Genomic DNA, 15,128 nt, shown 5'->3' with positions numbered 1-15,128 from the left:
GCAAAAATGCCATTTCTTTCATCCAAGGCTCATCTTTCCATCAAACCAAATGTCCCATCTCAGGAGACAATTTGTCACCTTACCATTAAGAGCTGATCTGCAGGCCTAGAAACTTAACCCTAGATTAATCTGGGTTGTACACATGGCAGCATACAAGTAAATTCTGGAAATCCATTAATTTTAGAACACTATTTACTAAAAGCATTGGAGGCACCGCACCAAAATAAGAATAATAACAAATAAGCATCAAAAGAGAATAAATTGCTGCACTGTTTAGTGTAACAGATTATCTGTTATCCATTTCAAACCCAGGACATCTGTAGGGAAAGGTGATGGCAGATAATCACTTTTACATCACCCAAAAAAGGCTCACAATCCAGATAAAGAAAGAAAGATTCGCTTACCCATTCTGAGGATCAGAGCTCATCAAATACTCCAAAAGGAGAGATCTCCAGGTAGATATCCTTCCTCTATGGTAGCCAGCCCTTAAATGAGGCTTCTGGTCAAAAGCAATTCACCTGTGCTCCCAGGGCTGGCTGTGTCTGTTCATCAGGTTCTCAATCATTGGTTCAGGTCCTAACTTAGGAATACCCATACATCTGCTGAAGAAATGTTCACTTATTAAAAACATTAAAATTAATCAGCAGCAATATATACATATTTATATTGCACATCAGTAATACTCAATAACAATACTGTCAATTGTTAATGAAGTTAAGAAGGCCAGGTTGGATGGGATCCTGGGCAGCCTGATCTAGTGGTTCACAAACCTGCCCATGGCAAGGGGTTAGAGCTAGATGATCTTTAAGGACCTCACCAACCCAAGCTATTCCATGGTTCTTATTTGAAAAACAGTACACCTTCCTACCATCCTTTCTCAGAACTTTTAAGGGCTTCTCTTACTGCTTAAAACAAAACCTTACTCACAAAGCGTGATGTTTTGGTGCAAAGAAAGAACAACAACAAAACTACTTCAAAAGGCCCCAAACACATGAGGTGCTGTGCAAACTGCAGCACAAGCTCAGTTCTTCCTGCAAGCAGTTATTTCATATTAAGCAGCATTCTCCGTTTTCTTTTGCAGGCTTCAAAATACAATAAAAACAACCCAAACCAACAACCAAGTCGAAAGCCGAGAGCTCCAAGGGGTGGATTTCAGATGGATAGAGAATGATGTTATACCAAGTGCCCTGTGACCCTAAGGAGCTGCTGCCTGCAGCAGTGATTGTTGCACCAATCTGCTCTGGAGGTGACCCCGCATTGCCTGTTCTTTGATATTTACGGTGGCATTTCACCGTTGTGCTGCCCTTTTAGATTCACTCCCACCATCAGATCCTAACGCAGGTAATTCTGCAAATAGCTCGATTCTGAACTGAAAACTCAAGCAGCAGAGAAGAGTTCAGTTTCAGGAGAATAGTAAGCAAAGAACAGAACCAAAATGACATCTCAAAGTACTCATCTCATCTGGCTGGGAACAGCCTGCAGCCACAGGCTCAAAGCGATGGGAATGTAATGATAGCTAGCATTGCACAGTGATTTACGAAGTGCAGTTGCAGAGTTTGGACAAGACTTTCAGATGCTGAAAGGCTACACTTGGAATTCAGTTTCAGAATTGTTGCTGTTGTGAGCCCTTTGAAATCTAAGCATTCTGACACATTTAAATACTGTATATGTAAATACTGTTTTTCACATTCAGCCAGAAGGAATCGGGCAGACTAATAATGCACACATATTAGAGATAATGCCTTCGGGGAGAAATAATAATTTGCAGCTAAATTACTTAGGGAGGTAATTGGTATTTGTATCCCATACTGCCTAGCATGATATTTAAAGATGCTGCAAAATCCTCATTACATGGTTATGTTATATGCTATGAAGCAGCTCCAAGACAAAAATCTGCTTAATGGTTAAACCTGTTGCTATAACAACCACATTTCATGGACGTGGATACACAGAACACACACAGTGACATCTGCATTAACAAAATATCTCATGACAATTGAAATTTACCTGGAAAAAGAACCAGTTAAATTTGGGGGGGGGGGGGGGGGGGGGGGAGGAAAGGGTCTTGTTTGTCTTGTTTTTCTTAATCTATCAACAGAATTTGATCTTTGAATACTAAAAGTCTCTCCAAGAAAAAATTCCCTGTTTAATTCATCTGGTTTAGGGTTTCTCTTAAATGTTTCCCCTCCAAAGAAACGAATTCAACCTCAGCCAGGCAGACATTTAAGCATATATCTGATTCTACTTTAGTGGGTCAAAATAATGTTTTGATACAACTCCTTCCAGCCTTTGCTCACAAAATTGAGAATGAAGAGCAGAAACAAAGACTCAGTGTAACACAGCAGGCCTGGAAAAGAATCAGCAGATTTTTCATATCTTTATTTGACAAATCAAATCACCATTTGGCACAGCTTTATCCATCTTAATTAATTGCCTGGAATAGGAGAAGGGTGTATAATAATAAGAAGAAAGTAAGTTTAGAAAGAGAGATGAACAACTCTTGTAGGTCAAGCTGAGGCCAACAGAGAAATGTTAGGGGGAGTTCAGGAATGGCGGATGGTTTGTGATGCTCTCAGTAATGGATTGTGGTGCTTGAAGACGGTTACTTCAAAATAAAGAGAATAAAATCTTTGTGTAATACTTTCATCCATTTGCACTACACAGTGGCATCACAAAGGAGTGTGACAAAGTAATTATTTCCATCACATTTCAACATTAAAACATCTCATAACTAGAAACCACCAAAAGTGGTTTGGACCTAATATAGGAAATAATGATTTTCAGCATAAGTAGTACTCACCAAGAAATTTTCTTACACATAATATTGCCTAGATGGCTGATAACCATATTACTCTCTGTGATGGGCTGACTACAGCTTCTTCCTAGTGAAATCTGTTCTTCTCACAGCCAGTTATGAAAGGTACCAGTGGAGACAGAAGTACATGTCTGATTTACAATTTGACATTACTGTACCATTTCTCTGTTTAGAGCATCTCAAACAATACAGCTCCTACAATAAACCCCAGTTACTTTGACTCACTCCATTCCCTCCTCCATCAGTTTCAATATTTACATATTCTAGGAAGACAGATTCAGAAGCAAGATCAAATCTAGCACAAGTTTCACAAAGCTTTCCAGAACTGTGATTTTGTTAATAACAGGTAGAAAAATACAGGTTTCTACACAGCTGTCTTTCATGTTCCTCTTGAAAATACCAGCTGTGGTATTGAATTAATGTTATTATTTTCAAATGGCTGCACACCTTTTAATGAATAAATGAGGGCATGGAAGCAGAAGTTGATAACTGTGTTACGTTGTTCAAGGTTTCTCTTTCAACACAGAACATGTAAGTAGCAAGGCAGCCTGCCAAGGGCAGACCACAGAAAGATTTAGCAGTAGAAGTTACATATTTTATTCCTTTTAAGTATAAGCACAGTCGAATATCTGCTAGACCAAAACTGTTTACAACAGAAGGCACTAAGAATATTTTGCCATCAGAGATGGAAATACTCAAGTTGCAGGCCTTCCACTGAAATATAACTCACCTCATCCCTATGATGTGCTTTTTTGCTCCCTGAATTTGAAAAGTAAAGCTCGGACCCAGCTGGGACACACATCAGGGCACAGCAGCCTGCAAATCCCCATCAGGCCCTGAATATGCAGGGTCTCAGCTGGAAGGCAAATCAGGAAGCTTCCACAGTACTCTTGTGATGTGTGTTAGACACATCCTTCCATTTGCTTCCCTTTCAGAGAACTGTATTGGTGGCTTTCCTGGTATTTGTTTTCCTATTGCAATCTTCTTTAGCCACCAGCACAATTCTCAAATTACAGGCAACTCGTAATAACAGTGTGCACAGAACGGCTGGTGTTATATGCTGTCATCCATCTCCACTAAAACTTTTTGATTATTCAGTATAAAAACTGGCAAGAAGACAGATGGCATCCTTGATATATTTTAGCAATTTTTATCTATTATCAATTATTTACACCCGCTTTTGCTTACAGATGCAAGATAGCCCATTTTTTACAGTTTCCAAATAGAGGCTTTCAGTACTGGCTTCAATTACAGCTAAATTTTGAGCTTCAGCTGGGATAAACATTGTCTACTTCTGATAGTCTACTCAGGCTCTAGTGAGGCTGAACATCTAGTGGAAGGCACAGGGACAGGGCTGACCTCCAGCCCAGAAACCCAACATCAAGGGCTGCCTCAGTGCCACCACTGTGTGGAAGAACTGCTGCTTCCACACAGGATCAAGAGCAATCCTTTTGGTTTGCCTGTACCACCAACAAAACCAGTAAATGGTACTTCCCACTGAAAAGAGAAAATGTTCCACAGAGAGTTGATTCACGGAATCATTTGAAATGGGCAGAATTCTTTCTTAGCCCAACCAAAAGTTCTGTGTCTTGGCTGGAAAAGAAGAACGCACCCAAAGGATGCAACACCCAGATCTACAAATCCCTGTTTCTAATACAGTGGTTCGTGAGAGCTTAGCTCAGGGACATCTTGCTCCCATTCACCCATGCGAAGGCAGACCCCTGAGCAGCCTCACTGGAGATGCTCCTGGATGCAGAAGATATCATGAATTTGAAACAACCAAAGCATGACATGGAGGATCACAAAATCTATACCATGGAAGGCAAGGAGAACATGAATATATGACTTGTGGGTTTTATGGAATGCTGCCCTAACTCATGTCGCTTTAACAGTTTGCATGCTCCATTCACCTGGAGGTCTGTCCCTCTCTTCCTTGCAGCCACTAGAGGTCAACACAATCACACACTTCAGTGCAGGAGCATGGAGCTATGGTGGACCCATGCCTGTCACTTGGCCTGGGATTGTGAGATGGACCCGGGTCTTTGCTCACCTCCTGCCTGATGGAAAGCAGCACGTGTAACTGCACAGCTCTAGTGGACCAGCACCACAACAGCAACACAAATGTACAGTAACATCTTCCAGTATGTCAACACTGACTCCACACACACCCCCACTCCACCCCCAGTTAATTTTGTTACCTCTTTGTATGGTCTTGATCAAAGCAGGAGTTAGAAGGTGCTGGGGCATCTTCCTTTTTCTTTTCTTCATCTGCTGCCCCTGTGAAAGGACGTCCTCATGCTGCCCCTGTGGGGTAGGGGGGAACTGGGAGCAAACGTGATATATGGAAGTGGAGACGTTCGAGGAAAGGGTAGACGTGGTACTTAGGGACATGGTTCACTGGGCAGTATTGGTGGGAAGTGGCTGGTTGGACCAGATGACCTTGGAGGTCTTCTCCAACCTTAACGTTTCTATGCTTTAGCAAAATAAAAACACTAATATTTTGCTTACACCTTTATATTTTAGCCTCTTCCAGAAAAGAACAATTCAACAGCTTCTCTCAATAAATATGAATTTAAAGTTCAGGTTACTGCAGATTCAAGTTATTGCTGCCTTATGAAAACCACTTTGCTAAATGGAAATATTATTACAAGCCTTATTGTGTTCTCCTTATTGACATGCCAGCATAATAGATAAACTGCTGTCAGAATTGTGACTTATTGTAGAGCACAAACTGTGACATGTAGTGATGTTAACAGCTTTTCAATTTCTTTTTATGACAGTACGCCCATCTTCCTCAAGTAATTATACACATTTATTACACACTGCAAACTGCTTCACTGCTTTAGTAACTTACTATTTCACGCTGATTCTAGAAACCTGAACACATTCAATTTTCAAGTCATTTAATTTAGAACAGTAACTGCAGGTAGTTATTAGAAGTTTCATAGAGGGCCTTGATATTCTGTACCTACTTAAAAGAAATTGCAAATTTAAAATCGTTCTTTTGATCAGTAAAATAGATCCCTTTTTTTTTTTTTTTTTATTTTATTTTATTTTTACTTCTTCTTGGATACAAAGAAATACAAACACAAAAACCCTGCTGCAATTTGTAACTACCCGGGAATTTGGATCTAAGGGTATGGAAAAGAAATCTTTACTCAGATAGTGATGAAGCACTGGCACTGCTGCCCAAAGAAGCTGTGGATACTCCGTCCCTGGAGGTGTTCAAGGCCAGGCTGGATATGGCCATGGGAATCTGAGTATGAGGGTGGGTGGGTGGATGGGGTATAGAAAGGGGTCCTGGGCTATAGACACAGAGAGCACGCCTAGCCCTGGTGGGATCTCTCTGCCCACCCAGGCTCCTGCTGCTGCCCCTCACTGGTTCTGCAGTAGTCTTACACAGCTCAGAGCTATGGTTTCCCCAGGTGAAGCATTTTGTCACTCACAGTGCCCAAATGCTTTCCTATAGTTAATTCCTGATGAGAGAATCTGCACGTCCAGTGCTGAGAAAGACAGCAGAAATAACAAATACAACTTTGGCAAGAAGAAACAGAGCAGGAAGGTTGCTTCCAAGATCAGGCCAAGGCTCACATGCATTTCAGGCATAGATTAAGCTGCTCTGAAGTTAAAAAAAGAAAAAAGAAAAAAAAAAAAAAAAGTTGGAAAAGCCTTCTTAGACCTCATGAATCATTCTCAACTAATGAGAGTAAGATGTGGCTCAGCTATCAAATAAACACACATTATCTGCACTTAGCCCTGGTGGACGTGACTGCAGGGCTGCAGCCCATCGGGCTTTCAGCTATTTGGATAAACAGGTATCAATGGTGTTTCACTTCACTCTTTTACTGTTGGATGTACTGATTTGTTAAATGAAAATCCACTGGGAGGACGGTGCTGAATACACTGGTGAGCTCCTATAGGGTTAAATTCATTCCTCTACCAGTAAGATTTTAGAGAGCATCTGGGAGCAGCTTACAGCTCTATGATAACAGTCCTAAATATTCTGTCTATTAGTTTAGGCCCCAATTTTTGGCCATTGTCATGTTATTTCAGCCAATAAATATCTGCCTGTATGTCCACCAATGAATTCTGCTGTGTAAAAAGCTAACAGATTTTCATTTAAAGCAAAATTAATAATTCTTGCAGCTTTTCCTCTTACAAATTGCACTGAGTGGCTTGGGAGCTGCTCTGCTCTGACCAGTGCTTCTCATTCTTACCTTGAGCTTGGCTCATCATAGCCACCTGCTGTTTTTTACATCGTACTGAGACTGCATATGGAGAAATAGTCCCCTTCTGTATATTTGTTCAAACATCTCTCAGGCCAGGGCTCCAGTTGGGTCACCAGTCTGATTATAAAGGAGAAAAAAGACTAAGTAGAACTACTGTCTCAGGGAAGCAGTGCAGCTAATTGTTCTCAGAACTCAGAATCCTGTTGTGAAAACAAACAAACAAACAAAATGGATACTCTGAAAAAGGGCTGCTTGCTGCATGTATTATTTCTGGGAAAGCAAGGATGCAGCTGCAGATTTAAAAATGGTTTCCCCCCAGCACTTTGTTGGGTGCTTTTGTTTAGTTGGTTTCACTTTTATTCTTTACATTGACAGCCTGTCTCTCACCTGTGTTTCGCATGAAACGAGGCAAGTGATGCCATCACAGAGGTTTGCTTATTTGATTGATACCATTGGAAGGACTTCAAAGAAATATGCACAGAAAGATGTTCCTGTTTGGTAGTAATCCATGATGTGGGAAGAGTTTGCAGCAGCTACAGCCCCTGACATCTTGCAGAAAGGATTATGTTCATTGAGAGCACCATGCACAAGGCAGCTTGCAGACCACTCATTTGCAGTAACAGTATCAGCATCTCACAATACTACATCCATACCTCTGGAGAAGCAAACAGATAGAGACAATGTGATACTGAGCAGCAGGACTCTTTTCCTCCTGTCAGCTGGAGATCTAAGTAAAAGTAGCAGCGTAGAACATTTAATGCTTCATCTGCTTTCAGCAGGGAGATGTACACCATCTTAGCCAGAACAACCCTGGATGATGAAGCAAACTAAAGTGTTCACATTAAAAAGTAACGAAGGGAAGCTATTCTTGGAGCCGTGTGGGCCACCAGATTCTTCCTAAATGATGCAGAAATATCAACATGAATAATTAATACCCAAAGTGGGTGATTCTCACTCAGGAAAAGGAAGCAGAACACAATGGTCCTCCAGTTGTTCCGTCTGCCAGAGGCGAGAGTCCACTTTTGTGCTGCCTTATACAGCAGCAGACAGGACACGACTGTGCTTAGCTCTGGGTAGGGAGAGGGTGAAGTTCTGTCAGAGGGCTTGCTGGACAGAAGGACATTTGTTTTATGGCACAGTCCTCCCATTTCAGGATCTCAACAGCACTAACGAATATCCTCACATTAGCAGCTATAAAATGGCAGAACAGCCTGAACATGGCACGCTCACAGATCTGGCAGGACCTTGTGCTGTCACACACTCTGTTCATAAAGCCTGAGCCTCTGACTGATAGAGAAGAGCAGCACTTCTCCCACCTTCCACTTGTAGATTTGAACTCAATTCAGAGTTCTACGAGAGCACCACCCGATTGTACCAGATAGATGAGATATGGTATTGCCGTATAGCAACAGATACGTTCCTGCATGGAGCAGAACCTCTTCCTAGGATTTTGTATACTTTTGCAGAGCCATTTCAAAACAGAATCAAAGACTCGCTTCAGTACAAGAACTGATCAGGCACTGAAATATCAAGCAACTGGCCTGGGAAGTCAGAGTGAGAACCAAAATACAATGCCATGCTCAGAGCTTGTATCTCCATTCAAGACACTCTTCCTCACAAAACCTGGTGAGAGAATACAAAAGGTGAGAAGAATACAGAAGGTGAGAAGCAATTTCTAGCTGAGGTTAAAACTATGAATACATTATGGCAATAACACAGCAGAGCTCTAAACACCAGCATGGGTTTGAAATACAGATTTCATGAAGGGAAAGCAAGTGGTGGGACAAAGCCTCGGTGTTATGCATCTATAAAGCAAAATTTTCACCTTTGAAAGAAAGGATTTCTAAAATCACACAGCACAAATGCACAAAAGATGGCAAAAAATACCTGACTTTTTCTTTTTTAAAATGTACTCCCATATTTTCTACCATAAAGAGAGTGTTTACCTTCCAACATAGGGAAAAGGTGGTCATTTTGGTAGATGCTCTCATGTGAAAGAAGATTATCTTCAGGTGCTCTTCAAAGTACCTCATAAGAACTTGCATCTTTTCTTAGCAAAGGCCATTGTGAGCCTTGGCAGCCCCAGCAGCCTTGACTGGTCCAGCAGTAACAGACATGGCAGAATCTGGTTCCATGGGATTACAGACAGGCGCTGATGTGCAATTTATGGGCTTTTCAGTAGCTGCGACTTCTTGTGAGTAGGGAAATACTGACAGTACGCTTTTTTTCTATCTCAGTAGAGTGAAAAGGCAAAACCCATTCAGGCCTATGAACAAAACGTATCAGTTCAGAGATCCTACATATTCCTCCTCTCTTCCAGGAGAATAAAACTCCTCAAATCCTCAAGGCTTCGTATTATAAAATACAGTCTCACATGATGCTGGGTGCAGGTCAGGACACAAACTCCAACTGAGTCTGTTCAACTGAGGAGACAGTTCAGATAGCAGGACACACATCCTGCTGGATGGACAGTGCTGGAACCAGGAAAATAACTTCACCAACAACTGCATTTTGAGCCTTCAGGCAAAATAAATGACCTTTCTCCTTTTGAACCCAAACAAAAAAAGAAATAAATCTTGCTTCACTTTCACGACATAATAACAAATAAACCAAATAATAATAATGACTCTATGTAATTTTTGATAGAATATTATTTCTGGCATATCTCTCTACAAAAGAAAATAACTGGCTGACAGAAAGTTTGATGTAAGAAGGAAATACTTTCCCCCTCTGCTCCTTCTAATATCAATCCAGGTCTTTTCTGAACAGCTCTGAGACTCAGGAGTACAGCTGAGACTGCAGACTAAGAGCAGGAGTAACAAATGAGGCATACCAAAATTTCCTTTACTGATTGACCAAGAGTAGTGCACTTACTCCACCAGTCTAACATGCTATTATTTCTAATAGAGCCAGAAGGGACAAATGCTGGACTCTGTTAGGATTTGCCACATTCATGCTGATAAAACCTCTCCAGCTAAGTACAAGACTTGAAATTTCTTGGTTCTTGTCAGTAGCTCTATTGGTCTACATATGCCTGGCTTAGACTACAGCTATAAACAGTATCCCAGAGCAGACTGGAGAGTCAGAAGTCAACCAGGGAGGAGGGTTCAAGTCTATTTGATGTAAACATTACACGTCAGGTTGACAGAGTATAATGGTGAGAAGGAAAAGTCCTGAGCCACAGAGAAAATGCAAGAGCTGTAGCACTCTCTGTTGAAAAAAGCTGTACTACCAGACCAAGGTGAGCAGAGATATTAAAACAATTTTTATTCACCTCACTATAAAGTATGGTTTCCATACCCTGTAACCCCAATGGTTGAGTCTTTTCTACATAGCGCAACAGGACTAATTTGCTCTTAGAGAATTTGTTTTTCTTTTTTGATAGCTTTAAAATTTTTGCCATAGAGAAAATGGTGAAAGAATGGTCAGGTCATAAGAAATAGATGCATTTGCCCATTACACTATCAATTAGACTAAATCAGGCTACTGCACAGGGATGGTACTTGACGAGAAGCAAAGGAAATTTTCAGGCATCCAGGAATCCAGTTAATTATTAATAGAGACTTTATATAGCTGACATCCACTGTATTAGAGGAAATCCTCAGTGCTTCAGTGCATGGATGAGATGTTCACTTCTGGCTAAATGAGCCAATCTGGCCAATAAACTCGGACAGTTTTCTTGGTCACAAGCAGGCAGAAAATTATAAGACAGAAGTCAGGAGATAAATCAGTCTTTTAGAAGCACTGAACAAGAAGTTTGGACTTTAATTGACTCAAATGTTTAAGTTTGTTAAGACAATGAATGTAATGTCTAAAAAGAAAAAAGGGACAAGTCTTTGAATCACAGAAATTCTCAGGTTGGAAAAGACCTTAAAGAGCATCAAGTCTAACTGCAACCTGACCAAATTCCCCTTATCTCTAACAACCCTCAGCTAAATCACGTCCCTGAGTACCACATCCAGAGGAACTGTAAACACATTCAGAGATGGTGACTCAACCACCTCCCTGGGGAGCCTATTCCAGTGCTTAACAACCCTTTCTGTAAAGAAGTTTTTCCTGATGTCCAACCTAAACTTACTCTGGCACAACTTGAGGCCATTTCCCCTAATCCTGTCACCAGTGAGAACAGACCAACCCCGCTCTTGCTGTAAGCACCTTTCAGATATTGGAAGAGAGCAATAAGGTCCCCCCTCAGCTTCCTCTTCCCCACACTAAACAGCCCCAGTTCCTTTAGTAGCTTCTCATAGGGCATATTCTCCAAGCCCTTTACAAGCCTTGCTGCCCTTCTCTGGACCTGATCCAGCACCTCTATGTCCTTTCTGTATTGGGGTGCCCATTTGCAAATTTGTCCATTAATATGAACATACAAGGCCACAGAATTTGTCCGTACCAACTGCTAAACTGACTTAATTTCAGTTTTATTATCAATATTGAATATTACTTGGCTTACAGGTGGAGATTTAATAGGATTTGCATCTTGAATGTTAGAGCTGGAAGTTTTAATCTCATGTGGACTTCCTGAAATTAAACAACTTTAAATAGAAGATAAGGCAGGAGGGCAAGGAAGAGTCCAAGTACAATGCTAGAGCTGCCCTACTTTGAAGGACTCTGAGGAAGAGGTGTCAAAGTTGAGACTGCAGACAAATATGGCATGTATGACCAGTGCATTCATTGCGCCATCATGCCGCTCAGCCAGCATGTTCCTCAAAATAAGTGGGCAGATATTTTGTCCCAAATTTTCTTCCGTTGAGTGTTTTGTTCATGTAGGTTTGCATAAGGCCAGACCACCTATACGTGCACAAGGCCCATAAGGGAGCCAATACAGTCCTTGCACAGCAAGGAGGAGCAGTTATTTTCTGGCAGTTAGCTGCAGAGAAAGCCACAGGGTGCAATCAATCACCTAATCGATACATACATGACACTAAAACCCACAGATCCCCCATGATCTCCAAAGTCTGCCACTGATGTGTCAGACTTGCAACATACGGACAAACTTTCCATTTCATCTATGTTTCACAGAGATACCCTACACAACTCTACTTCTGCTTGCACTGTATAGGCAAGAGAGATGTTTCCAGATGCGGAGGCATTATGTCCTATCATCTATTTTTAATGAAGTTTCTTGGGAGAGAAAGCACCTACTGCTTTATACCCCTGCTTCAAAGAGAACTAACTTTCAGAAAGCCAAAGTACTAATGTTTCCCAAGCTATGGAGTGAATTTTCTGTGAAGATAGCCCAGTAAATACAGCTTTTTTCTCCTTTTTTCAAACAACTGCTCTGTGATGTTAGCAGACCATATCTGATAAATCAGTCCATCAGCAGAAAAGAAGGATGTTCAGAGGAGAAGCATCAGTCAGAAGGGAAAGAGGAGAGAGATCAGCTGGCAAGATAAAAACTTAAAAAGAACCACCTAGAGTGCTTGCCATCTTTAGTGCTTGTTCCACAGTCTGAAAGCCAACATTAGAAACACCTGCACTGCCTGTAAATGAAAAGAGAGGCTGTAGATGCCGCTGGCTGTAGAGAGAAGGAGTGAGGTGGAGGAGAGCTGTGCCTTGGCTGAGTCCTTTGTGCAAGTGAGCATTCTGGGGCACCTGAGAGGGTTGGTTGACAACCATTTGTAAGTAGTCTGATTGGGGTGGGCTTTGGACATACATTCTCTTGGTAACATCCTCCCCTTTAAACAGTTCATATACACTTAGAATCATAGAATCATAGAATCACCAAGGTTGGAAAAGACCTAAAAGATCATCCAATCCAACAGTTCACCTATTACCAATAGCTCCCACTAAAATGCACTGCATTTCATTGCAGTCCCACTTGCAATGAGCTCTGGAGCTCTTTTTTTCCTCAAAACTTTTTTTTTTTTTCTTTTTTTTTAATTCAGTCCAACAGCTCATGCACTTACATACTCTCATGCACCATTTCATGCGACCTTCAGAGCAAAGAGGAATCTATCATCACACTTTCACCTACTATCCTCAGTGTTTATCCGGTCACTCACTAACTGCTGCACCTCCCAGGCTCTTAAAAACAACAATCCTTTTTCTTCCCATCTTGCCTGAGAAACTTACAGATTCTCACAACTGACCACCATGTAAATATTTATGTTTCAGAGCAGAAATTAAGCTTCAGTAGGAAACATTTTCCTTCCTCACTAGCGTAGACATAGTGGGGGTGCAGGAGCTGAGCTGGGAAGCACAGAAAGGACACACTGGCAGGGTTTGTCCCCAAACCATCTGCAGTTGCACTGCCAGGTGCAGGGCTGATCTGCACAGATCTGGCCTGGAATCCACTGAGCTCCAGGCCTGCCTGTGCTCTGTGCCAAGCTGAGGTCAGGAAAGCAAAGCTCGCTGTCTTACACACAGAGCATCTGCTTCAAGTACACGAAGAAAATTGCTCATAAGTAGTGCTTTCCACCAGAAAATCTTCTACTGATGGCAAAGGTGAAGCAAAGAAAGAAATGACTTTACAGAAGTGACTGAACAGTTCACTAACAGAGCCTGGAAATGATTCTATGCCTTCAAACCCTCTATCAGTAGACACAGCAATCAAGTGCTTAGGGGATTAGGAATGGTAGGTGGCAGGGTGACATTTTTCTTTCAGAAAGGAAAACACACCTTTTCTTCACTAATGCTGCCCTTCACAGAATTTTGCTCAGAAAGATCAATTCACTAAACATTTTTCCTAAAAAAAGATTCAACCACACTGGGATATTTGTCCCCTTCACACAGAAGCATTTCATCTATTGGAAAAAAAAACAACAAAGAAGCCTTGGTCAATACACTCACAGTTCAGAGAGTGAGAACTTCTGTTTGCCATAGAGTATTATCAGCTTACCGTAGCAGTGAGGTGGATGGTTATATATCTACCTGCAGTCTCTGGATACTGAATTTCTTATATCCCAATGTTTATATTGGTTGTGGCATATTGGTGCATGGGTTTTTCTTCCTACATTTTTCTCCCCTCCCTAATAAAATAAGTACTTTCAAGACAACACCTTGCAGAACCTGTATTCCTGCAGCAGCAGGCAACACAAGAAGGATTTCTCTTTTTGTTACAGGTCACTGCTGACACACACTGTGTTATTTACTATGATTGGAGTATACCTGACTGCAAGTCATACTGTGACTAGTCAGCTCGTGTCTGTTCAGGTCCTCCAGCACTAATCTCTTCCGTACTTGTAGGGATACCTGAGGTGACATTGCCATTCCCAGCTTCTGCTTCTGCCTTACTGCCAGCAGTGTTCATCTTCGGGCACTCTGATCCCAAGGGTGACACTGGCCCTTGCAAATGATGCTCCTAAACATCTGGACATTCAGAAGCATTCTCCAAGGCTGCATGTGGTGTCAAGGATGCAAAATGCACAGCCCCTTGGGCAGCTTCTGCCAGTGTTTGTGCAGCCGGGCTTACTGAGCTGGCTCAGCTTGTAATTGTGGAAGATTTTTTCTTCTTGGTTGGCTGACTGTTTTACTTTCAAATCATTCAGCAAACAGGAAATGAAGAGGACATCAAACACAGCGATACTACTGTGCTGCTCAGCTGGGAAGCTCAGTGTGAGTCTTTGAGGGATGGGGGTTCCAGCGCCTGTGTGCCCCTGGACATGACCCACTTCTCCCCAGATCACTTCTCCCTTTTACCTGTGGTTATGAAAGGGCTTTTTATTTAGCCAACACAGGGAGCCCTGCAGTTCATCTGCCTGAAAGCCAGGTCACTACTTAATTCAAAACATAAGTAGAAAGAAAAGAGAAAAACAGAAAGTTTATGAGAGGCATTCATCTTCCATTGCCTCTGCAGACTGAGATGGCATGGGGGGGGGGGGGGGGGGGAGGGAGCAATTTTCATCATATTGACAAAAAAGACTCAAAAAAGTACCAATAACAGAAACCAAACACCCATCTATTGTTCAGTGGTCAGAGTCACCAAATTTAGCTATAAGAAAATAATTTTGATGTAACAAATGACACTTGCTCAGTCTCAGTGCAAATCCTCAGCCTCCAACCTATTTTTGTCGTTCCAGCCTTCACTCTCACATTGCCTTATCACGGCTGCATCTTAGACAGGCAGCATCAATCACTGCAGCCCA

General features: G+C 41.8%; 1 long non-coding RNA gene across 1 annotated transcript in view; it reads right to left on the bottom strand.

Annotated features, from left to right (window-relative positions):
- The window catches only part of LOC107318028 (uncharacterized), a 28,296-nt gene extending 22,073 nt beyond the window's left edge, over window positions 1-6,223 (bottom strand). The window contains exons 1-2 of the long non-coding RNA XR_014933184.1: window positions 5,014-6,223; window positions 405-602 (exon numbers count right to left, since the gene is read on the bottom strand). This is a non-coding gene — a long non-coding RNA (uncharacterized LOC107318028). The remainder of the gene's footprint in view (window positions 1-404; window positions 603-5,013) is intronic.
- Window positions 6,224-15,128: the final 8,905 nt, after the last annotated feature.

This window comes from Coturnix japonica, chromosome 12, assembly GCF_054131305.1.
Source record: "Coturnix japonica strain WE chromosome 12, WE-NBRP24, whole genome shotgun sequence".
In the NCBI taxonomy this organism is placed as follows: domain Eukaryota; kingdom Metazoa; phylum Chordata; class Aves; order Galliformes; family Phasianidae; genus Coturnix; species Coturnix japonica.
The sequence above is the reverse complement of the archived record's forward strand: the minus strand, read 5'-3'. Positions and strand labels throughout refer to the sequence as shown.